This window comes from Onychostoma macrolepis, chromosome 21 (assembly GCF_012432095.1).
Source record: "Onychostoma macrolepis isolate SWU-2019 chromosome 21, ASM1243209v1, whole genome shotgun sequence".
NCBI classification, from domain to species: Eukaryota; Metazoa; Chordata; class Actinopteri; order Cypriniformes; family Cyprinidae; genus Onychostoma; species Onychostoma macrolepis.
In genome coordinates, this window is record NC_081175.1 from 10383363 (window position 1) to 10394852 (window position 11490).

Genomic DNA, 11490 nt, shown 5'->3' on the forward strand with positions numbered 1-11490 from the left:
ATTTTGTTCAGTGTATATTTGATTGTGCTAAAGTGGAACTATTGCAAGTATACTTCAGGTACACTTTAAATACCTGGCATTTACAGTCCTCATCAATGGGGAAGTTGTGGCCTAATGGTTAGAGAGTTGGACTCACAATCCAAAGGTTCGGCACCTCAATACCACGACTGAGGTGCCCTTGAGCAAGGCACCGAACCCCCAACTGCTCCCCGGGCGCCGCAGCATAAATGGCTGCCCACTGCTCCGGGTGTGTGTTCACGGTGTGTGTGAGTTCACTGCTGTGTGTGTGCACATTGGATGGGTTAAATGCAGAGCACAAATTCCGAGTATGGGTAACCATACTTGGCCGTATGTCACTTCACTAATAGTGACATGAAAACATATTTTAGACTTCATGTTAAGAAATGTGCATTGTGCGCAAGTAGTACTCCAAATAAAGTTTAATTATAATTTTTATATCAGTAAGTCTCAAGCAATATGTCAGTGTTAATAGATTTTAACTATACTTAGTATGAAATAAATGTATTTTGAATATATTACTTTTTTACTAGGGGAGTCATATGCAGATGCCAAATAAAAAAGCATTAGAGCTAGAGTGGGAGGAGTGCAAAAGACAAAATCTGCCATAAATCAATGGTTCCGAAATCAATGGTTCCTGCTGCCAGGCAGTTAGGGATTGAACTCCTACTGGATTAGTGCTTGTGGTTGGGTCGTGGGTAGTAACCCACAAATTGGTAATAGCCTATATGTAAAACCTTATCCACTGTGGGCTGTGGTAGACAGCTTTCATTTATCCCCCAGCAAGCTTGTTGAATGATTATTGTACTGATATTATATTTGTAATTAATTAGTTTACTGAAGAAATACATGTTGTAAATATTTGATGTACCTCCTAGTATATTTTCTTCACTTCAAAACTTTGCCTAATAAGGATTTAATTCATACTGATGGTACAAACAAGGGAATAATTGCATTTCCTTGTCCTTTTATTTGCCTAGCCCTGCCTGAATCATTGTTTCTTATACTGGTACATCTTGCAATGCATTCCTTAAGTTGAGAAGCCTGCTAAGCCTGTCAACCTTTTTTTTTTTTTTTTGTAAGCAGAAAAATATGAAAGTGTTTTCACCATTAAGGTGTGATCATTATTTTCCAGAGTTGTTCATTCAAAGTCAGTAGTCACCTGTGGAAGTATATGCTTTACCATTTGGGGATATTTTTGTCTGGATTTTTCACTTCATTGTGGAGTAGTTGGATGATTGGAATTTCACAGTGTCAAATCTTCATTTAACCATGCTGAACTCAGGGACAAAAAGGTGATATGAACTTTTTGCTGTGAATGACTATTAGAAAGCTTTACATTGTTGACTTCTTTGTAGTTTTGGTTGACAATAACTTATGTAATAACTTAAAACTCCAATATTGTAACAACTTCGAACAGTAGGCCTACATAATTAAAAGTAATACACTGGACATCAAATATGATGTGACCTAAAAAAGTAACCTAAAAATTGCTCATTTTATGCAAGCTTAAAAATGTATGAATGTTTTTGCATTGTAAGTCAATTTATACATATATCCAAGTGACATTTATTTGTAAAGAAAGACAGCACAAGAACACCTTCCAATCAAAACAATCAGAATATTCAGGTATAATTTTTAATTTGGTTTCAAATACTAAAACAATGGAGATATTGTTGAAAATGGTTAGTCACTTAACTGACTTGTATGTACAAAGTGTTCAAATACTTAATTATTTTTTAATTATAAAGTATTTAATTAGTTTAATTATTTGGATATATAATACTGATCCGTCAAGCATTATGCAATATAATAATGTTTATATATTAATATTATTGTTATATGTTAATTGTTATATATATGTTAATATTATTAATCAATGTTTTATAATGTGTCAACCTCCTGTGTATGTTGCTGCAAAATATAATGTATTAATAACACATCAATTCATAGTCCTTATATATTTATGCATTTCATATAAATGTCTTATTTTTCCACCAATCAGAATGAATGCGCCGCACTACGTAACAAATCTCTATACATATTAACAATTGAAGGCTTGCGTTTAAAACATAGCTAAGTTGATCACATTGTTACGAAGATCAAATCTGCACGATCGAGAAAAACAACAAACCTACAAGACATTTCAATGGTATGTAATCTAAAAATAAGTTTGCAAGTGCGAATGGCTATCAAAGGTTTATAAAGCTAAAAAAAAAACTGGCGAGGCTATAGATCTGACAAAGATGTCCGATGCATGCTAGTGGCAACAAGAACAGAACAAAATTTAAAAGAGTTTATCTTAACATTCATTATACACTACTGTTTATACTATGTACAGTTTAATTTAGTTTTCAAACATTTCTCTACAACTTTTAAAACATCTAAAAAAGTTGTACAGAGGCTCTAGCAGTGCTTCATGCTAGCAAGTGACACAGCAATATCACGATCGGCACTTTTCCTCTCCCCTGTAATGTAAAGGTTTCAATTATAATTAATAACCAATCTCTTTCATTAATTAGGATAAATAAAGATTAAAAAGAGATTTTAACTTGCAACTTTAACTTTAAATATGCAAATACACAAATTAAGTTGTTTGGAATGCGAACATGTTAACATTGCAGAACAGGCACTCAGTCTGATAAAGACTGCATTGCTCTTGACAGAGATATCTTTTGTTCTTCATATTTTTGGCATGAGGTTATACATCATTTATTTTTTTATTAAATTAGGGTAACTCGTGCTGCAAGTTTTGTCCAACTGTCGTCGATACTTGGCAGCTTAAGGTATAGTCAGGTTTATTTAAACCATTAATTCATTAAACATCTTGAAAAAGGTTTTATTTTGCATATGACATCCATTGTGTTTTAGTATCCTGTCCAGTGTGTGGACAACTGTGATGGTCAAGATGGACAAGTGGTGTTTGACTCTGAATCATTTCACAATTATTTCCATTCCATCAGTCAACCAAACGTAAGTCATAACCTGATTTTCCTCAGTTGTACTATTTTAGAAATATGGTATGAGTGGTCATGCTGTATTGTGAATACAGTCATGGCTAAACAGTTTTGGCATGATATATCACATATTGGCCATTATACTCACAGCATGGCTTCAAGTGCTTTAAAACTGACAAAAACTCACATATTATATTCACAGCATGGCTTTAAGTGATTTAAAATGGACAAAAACTGTTAAATTAGGCAGATATTGTTAGATGTAGTTTAAGTGTTGTAATGTGTAATGTGTTTCAGATTTCTATTCGATGCCTGGAGAATCCAGAGGGTGAAGATGGAATAGTGGTGATCGGCCGGGAATCATTTCCAATGCTTTTTTCGCATCTCTCAAGTGGAAAACCTTGATAAATATGCAGATGCTTATTGTATTTTTGTTGAGTATTATTGTTTTAACAAATTTATATGTGAATGAATCAGTATTTGTTTGTTTTTCATTAAAATATTTTTAACAGCTTTTAAATTTTGTATTCGTTTGTTCACAACTGAGCTCAGCACATACAGACAAATAATTTACTCATAAACTTGCAAGATGTTAACCCTACTTTATGTCAATAGTAAAAGAATCCCCGGTGTTATCAGTGGATATCAGGTCATAGATATGGGCCAGAAGAGGTCTGCTGCGCCTACTGGTAGGCTCAGAAGGCTGTTATCGTTGATCCACATGGTTAATCCCCACACACATGTATGAAGGTGAAGTTACCACTGGAGCAGGGGCGATCGTTTCTCAATGCCAACAACTGCACATGGACCAAAGACCAGCGAAATAGTGCATTAAAAGATGGATTTAGATGACTTCAGGACACATACAGGTACCGTCTCATAAAATACTCCATGTTCCGTGTTTATAAATGAAGTTATTAATTTAAAATTAGCCTATGGTGGGAAAGGGATCATGTAAAAAGTCCACACATTTACCGTATTTTTACCATAGTAACTGTCGCTCGACCATGTCATGTGTAGTCGATGCACAGTAACCACAAAATATACCATGCTTCTCCCACCGTACCCGTAGTTTTACTGTGATATTTGTAGTTAAAGCACAATAACCTCGATATGTATTATGACTGAGTACCACAGTAACCGTAATGTTACTGTGGTATTTGTAGTTAAAGCACAATAACTTGCATATTTACTATGAGTTTACCTCAGTAACCGTAGTTTTACTGTGGTATTTGTAGTTAAAGCACAATAACCTTCGATACTCTCTATGAGTTTACCCCAGTAACCGTAGTTTTACTGTGGCATTTGTAGTTAAAGCACAATAACCTTGATACGTACTATGAGTTTACCTCAGTAACCGTAGTTTTACTGTGGCATTTGTAGTTAAAGCACAATAACCTCGATACATACTATGAGTTTACCTCAGTAACCGTAGTTTTACTTTGGTATTTGTAGTTAAAGCACAATAACTTACATATTTATTATGAGTTTACCTCAGTAACTGTAGTTTTACTTTGGTATTTGTAGTTAAAGCACAATAACTTACATATTTACTATGAGTTTACCTCAGTAACCGTAGTTTTACTGTGGTATTTGTAGTTAAAGCACAATAACCTCGATACTTACTATGAGTTTACCTCAGTAACCGTAGTTTTACTGTGGTATTTGAAGTTAAAGCACAGTAACAACAATACTTACCATGTTTTTACCACAGTAACTGTTTTTACAGTATACTATTTGTAAAGCACAGTAACCACAATGCTTTCCATGACTTTAATATGTTTTTGTGAAGTAATCGTAATTCAATATTTTTTTGTCTTGCAGAACGTCAGATCACATACTCCAGCAGCTCTTTTAAGAAGCCATCTCTTGTAAAGGCTCTCTCTCTCTCTCTCTCTCTCTCTCAGCTTTTCTTTTCCTATTTTCCAAACTGTAATCCGTAATTCATTTACACATATTTTGCTCGCTCTCTTTCTGTGGTTCATCATGGCATATTTTTAAAACATAGCATCAAATTTTGACCAATTCTTTCAGAAAGCTGCTGGAATTAACAGGGAACTTGAACTCGAAGCTCTCAATGCTGATCTTGAAGAAGCTGCCAAGGAGGCTGAACAAGTCCTTCAAAGGTTCAGCTCTTCACAAGTTTTGTTGAACACTTTTAGTAATAACTGATTTGCTTTAATGAGCACATCCTTATATTATGTGTTGATAATATCTGCCCTTATAGTCCTTCCTCTCAAATATTTTGCTCACAGATCATTTTTAAAATACTGTCTCAACATGTATATATTTCTCTTCGTTTCGGAAGACCAAAGGAAGGCCTGTCATGGGATTTGAATTTGGCCGTGTTGTGCGTTTACGGAGAAGACCAAAAGCTGCAAAGGAAAAAATTTCCAATGGTATGTCTGTGTTGGTCTGAGCACCTTGACTATTTGCACAGCATTTGATGTTTCTTTAACTTTGGTTTACATACCCCACGGCCCCGTCAGGAAGAACCCTCAACAAAGTGTCATGTTGAAGGAGTAATAATTCATACAATTTAGCAAATCAGCAAATTCATATGATATTGTACAAACCTACTCATACAAAATTCTACGACTTTTACTGCTGTCATTGGCCTTTGCCTCAACTCTCATGCAGATTGTGCCCATTGTAAGTAGTCAGAGTGTTTAATTCTTTTTCTTCCTGTCTTGCAGGATTTCTCACAGATTACTTAGTCCTTCTCCATCAGCTCTCCACAATATCAGCCCTTCCAAAAGCTTCCACATCTCTCTCTCTCTCTCTCTCTCGTGTGGCACCTCTGCTCTCAGCCCTTCACTGCCAACTTCCAGTCTTAGCATGTCTACTTGTTTTAATTTCTACTTTACAGTCAACACTCCCATTTCCCACTCCTGTCACTATATATATATATATATATATATATATATATATATATATATTCTTGATGAAAATTATATTCTAAATATATAATAAAATTATATAATAATTGTTAACAATTTTAATTGGTCCTGCATTTAGTCACAACAGATGCAAACAATGATTACAGGAGAATAATAATTGTAAAATATTAAAATATGTCTTCATTAAAGGTAAGAAAATAATATCTTTTCAACTGGAGCCTCAAAACTCCCGGTTTGTAAAATATTATTTGGCATCTTATGACATTTTCTGTAAACAAATTGTCTTTTTATTTTTGAATATTAGACCATGTGTTTTTTTAAGGGGTATTATATTGCGTATTTCTTAGTTACATATTTGGTTCCATGTACCCATGAATTACTTTATCAATCAGACATTGTTTTAAGTTGTTATATTTCACTATAACTGCTTTTATTTATTTATTTTTTTCATAGTGTTACAAACTGGAGAGAGAGTGCTGTTGTGGGCACTATGTTTGTCTTGGAAAAGTTTGATATATCAATAAACATCGGGAAATTCGTAATGTGTGTGTGTTTTTTTTTTTTTAATATTCATGTAGTTCAACTGGCAGAGCTAAGAATGGCATTTTTGTACGGTCCATTTCCAGGAAACATAAAAGTGATTCATTGTATACCTTTAATACACTATAAATACACTATAAATGTTACAGAAGCAAAATTTAATAGTAGAAAAATACTGCGCGTTTGAATAAATATCAGGTGTTTTTTTTGTAAGCAAATGAAACATTTTGACATTTATTTTTCACACAGTATATGCACACTTTTGAGTTTAAATATTGTACATTAATTCATATTAGTGTAAACAATGTATGCAATGGGAACCATTACACCCTTATTTGAAAAAATAAAAACACTGTAATCAACAAATTTATTACTGCATCAGGTTAACCACACGATGCAATCTGTTGTTGCAGTTTTATATTGAATGGAGACAAATAAATCTCATCTGTCCATTCACCACAAGAACCGAGATTTTGATTGACTTTGAAGTTGTCTTAGCACTCGCAGACGTTGCTGTGATTGGACAATCTTTTAACCCAAATTCAAAACCGCTTAATGTTGCAAAGTACGTTTTGCTGTTATTATTACATCGGTAATAACTTAAGTTATTGTCTTAAGCAGTGTTGTCATGAGATATCACCACTTTACTGAGATCGTAACCCTAACACTGAGCATAACTTTATTAAACTACAAATACCAGCGCCAAGTTTTTCGCGTTTGAATGGCAGAGGCTCACTGGTAATGTAGTTTAAAATGTTTAATAATAAAATGGGGGAAATACCATATTTTTTTAACAAAGGTATATCTAAACATTGTGCAAACATTTGACATATTTAAGAGGTAGGCTGGAAATTGGTATTTAACTAAGAGCACTTTTTTAAACACCTTTATACCACCTTTATATATATGTTTGAAAACTCTGTCCAACATTATTTAATTAACATAGCATAAGTAGTTGTCCTGCCAAATTTCTCCTTAAAACTACAATCAGACTTTGATTTACAGCCATTTTAAATGTTAATATTATTTGCTCTTCCAGGGGACTCTACTGGGCCCCTGAGGATGGAAGGGCAGTAAAAAAATACACACATCTATTCTCAATATCACAACAAATTGTGCTGAGTCACATTTTTTAGATTGTCTTTTCAAAAACTTGTCAATATGTAAGTTGCAAGTCATAGTTATCTTAGAATAAGAATAGACCCCCAAAAATACACAACAGTGCTTATTTGGATTGGGCCCCATTTATTTCACAGTATCAGGAATAAGAATACAGTGTTGACAGTAAACAAAGACACCAATTTAAAAAGCCAATACATACTGTGACACTTTATTGTACAATCACACAATGCCAATGTGTCATTCAGTAAGACAAGGTACAGACAGTGTGTGGTTTATGGTGCAAAAGCCATACAATTATTTGCAAGGCTCTTAATCACTATAAAATACCTAATTAGTATCTCTGTGTCAAAAATGTCTCATCTTTGTCCTCTTCATGCTCGTCTTGCTTATAATACAGTACAGGATTCATGTTGATTTTTCCCAGGTGCATCAGCCTCAGTTGTGCATGAAGTGCCTGTAGCAATATAGTCCATGCAGTCTCTTCTAATGCATCTTTCAGCATTCCCTTCATAATGGAGTAATTAATATGACCAAATGATCATGTATTTAAACAATCATAGTAATTATATGTATTGTTTACAAAATTAAATGGTGTATTTACCAAACACCGTCCCTACAGAATATTCACCATATTTTATTATCAAACACCATGTGCAATACTTTACTGGAGAATACAGCATAAAGACAGCAAAAGTAGCATATAAAGACATATCACATTGAAAAGAAATAAAAATGAGTTATTTAAAACCATATTATTTCTAATCAGATGAAGCCACCCAAATGCATGCATGGTGAAATGTCCTGAGCATCATAGAATCACATTCAGTTTCCTGCTCATCATCAGAGCTCTCCTGGTTTTCTTCCTCTTGCTTGCTTGTCCATGTCCCTATCATAATCTTCTTTTTCCATGTCACAAACAATTTTCAGTTGTTATCCATCACACTACAGTACAACCGATGAACAAAAGACATGTGACCAATTCAAATCAAATCACTTTATTGTCACAATACCATGAACGCAAGTGTACAGGTGGTGAAAGTCTTTTGAACAATATGCAACACATATGTGTAAGGGACTCAATACAGGTAGAGAACAACATATGGTAAATATTATACTATACAGAGAGCATGAAATGAAAACAATAGCACAATTGATTATTGCGATGAAACACAATAATCACAGTACACATATACCTTTGCAGTGCAGTACGGTATGAATTAGTGCAAACATAATGTCAGGGTGCAGAATAATAGTGAGTCCAGTCAGTGTAAGTGATAGAGTGCAGTGCATAAGAGGTTGGTGTGCTGTGTGTAGTGTTACTGGTACGAGTTCAGTTCAGTCTGATTGTCTGTGGAAAGAACTTGTCTTGCAGTCTGCTGGTGAAGGTTCTGCGATAACATCTGCCTGATGGTAACGGTGAGAGCAATCCATGGCTCGGGTGGCTGGAGTCTCTGACGGTCCTCCTCACACACCACCTGGTGTTGATGTCCTGGAGGGTCGACAAAACATGTATTTAGGGTGTGGTAAATTAATAAAACAATATAAAGTATTTTGATTTTTAATTGTTGTACTGGACGTACCATTGATTCTTGTTGGAGGTTGTTTGAGGTATGGGCCAAAAGAATCCCTCCACCACTATCTTGCAGTTAGTTGTTCAGTTGTGAAGTTTCTTTTATAGGCCGTAACATCTGCGCTGTCACAGTAGAGCTGTTCAGGAATGCAGATACCTGATGGGTTCAGGCAGCACTTCTGCACTTGGTGGCTATTGAAGTGATATATTCATTAACTGGCTTCATCCTCCTTCAAACAAACAGAAAAAAAACAATAAGTCAACAATAACTCTAGAGAAACAGTGTTGGTGAATAGGTGCAGGTGTCAGTACTCACCATATTCAGTCATTTCCTGCCCAAATTCCAAAGATGATGCACAGCTGATTTGATAATTCTAGGAGCTATAAAAAGATGTATGTGTCAAAAACTATAACCGCTTTTGAGAGATCAACATCAATGCTGTACTACACATACAGTACCTACATTGAATACAGACATACCAATGGAAATGTGCAACTTTCCAGCTCTGTCTTTTCTGTTTGGGCACAAGAAGACCATGTTCATTCCTCATTCATCAGGACTAGTTTGACCGGCTTGCTGTGACTGATTTTGGTCTTCAGCTGTAAAACAAGAAAATATCTATTGACCCGATGTTTAATTATTGTTCTTTATACATAAATTAAGCAGTTATAATAGTAAACTTCAAGCTCAAGTTCCCTGGCAACTCTAGCGGGCTCCTGAGTTCATCTGTATACATCAGATTCAGAGTCTGAGAAAAGGTCATCATGCAAACTCTCAGTTTCTACCTTACAATAGAGTATAAAAGAATGTGTAAGTGAGTGAGGGAGTAAAGGAATAAGATGAAGAGAAATAGGCAGAGAAAGGCAAAATTTTGTGTGTAATTTTGATAGAATGAGAGGAAAGAGAAAATGCTATTGCTATTCATCAATAGCAAGCTATATTAATATGAATGATTTTAAATATGATTACATGCTGCCAGTATTGTTGTAAGCAATTTAAAGGCCTCTTCACACCAAAGATGAGTCCACACCGCAGTTATTTAACATTTAATTACACAGAGGAACAATACCATTGGAATCTCTTCCAGGACAACTTTTTCAAGCTGAAAAATAGCAGACAACAACATACTGTAACTGCAGCGTGTATAACAGTAAACAGACCATTATCGTCTGTTGGTGTGGATGCTAAAATATTTAATATTCAATTTCTTGTTCTTGGTGTGAACAGCTTTATGTGATTTGATTTGGCCAAATTAATTGAAGATCTGATTTGTCACATGAGAAGTTAATCTAGCATTTCCATACTCTTGCCCCTTAGACAGATGTGTTCAGTAAAAATCAGGTGTGGGTGTGGACAGATATCATGTACTGTTAGAGCGGGAAGAGACGGCGCCAATTTGTAAAGGTTAATAAAGAATACAATGGACTTGATAAAAACTTTATGATATAAACACTCTGACTACGTACAATGGGCACAATCTTCATGAGAGTTGAGGCAAAGGCCAATGACAGCAGTAGGAGTAAAAGTCGTAGAATTTTGTATGAGTACGATTTTGCTGATTTAGTAAATTGTATGAATTATTACTGCTTCAACATGACACTTTGTTGAGGGTTCTTCCTGACGGGGCCGTGGGGTATGTAAACCAAAGTTAAAGAAACATCAAATGCTGTACAAATAGTCAAGGTGCTCAGACCAACACAGACATACCATTGGAAATTTTTTCCTTTGCAGCTTTTTGGTCTTCTCCATAAACGCACAATACGGCCAAATTCAAATCCCATGACAGGCCTTCCTTTGGTCTTCCCTCTCAGCTGAAACGAAGAGAAATATATACATGTTGAGACAGTATTTTATTTGAGACAGCAAAATATTTGAGAGGAAGGACTATAAGGATATATATTATCAACACATAATATAAGGATGTGTTCATTAAAGCAAATCAGTTATTACCAAAAGTGTTCAACAAAACCTGTGAAGAGCTGAACCTTTGAAGGACTTGTTCTGCCTCCTTGGCAGCTTCTTCAAGATCAGCATTGAGAGCTTCGAGTTCAAGTTCCCTGTTAATTCCAGCAGCTTTCTGAAAGAATTGGTCAAAATTTGATGCTATGTTTTAAAAATATGCCATGATGAACCACAGAAAGAGAGCGAGCAAAATATGTGTAAATGAATTACGGATTACAGTTTGGAAAAATAGGAAAGGAAAAGCTGAGAGAGAGAGAGAGAGAGAGAGAACCTTTACAAGAGATGGCTTCTTAAAAGAGCTGCTGGAGTATGTGATCTGACGTAACTGCAAGACAAAAAAAATTATACTTCTCAAAAACATATTAAAGGCATGGAAATTCGTTGTGGTTATTGTTCTTTACAAATAGTATACTGTAAAAA

General features: G+C 34.9%; 1 long non-coding RNA gene across 1 annotated transcript; it reads left to right on the forward strand.

The window, feature by feature from the left end:
* Positions 1-1129: 1129 nt before the first annotated feature.
* Positions 1130-5855, forward strand: LOC131529105 (uncharacterized). The gene is made up of 5 exons (XR_009268003.1): positions 1130-1313; positions 2751-2804; positions 2890-2991; positions 3273-5101; positions 5284-5855. It is a non-coding gene; the product is annotated as an uncharacterized LOC131529105 (long non-coding RNA).
* Positions 5856-11490: the final 5635 nt, after the last annotated feature.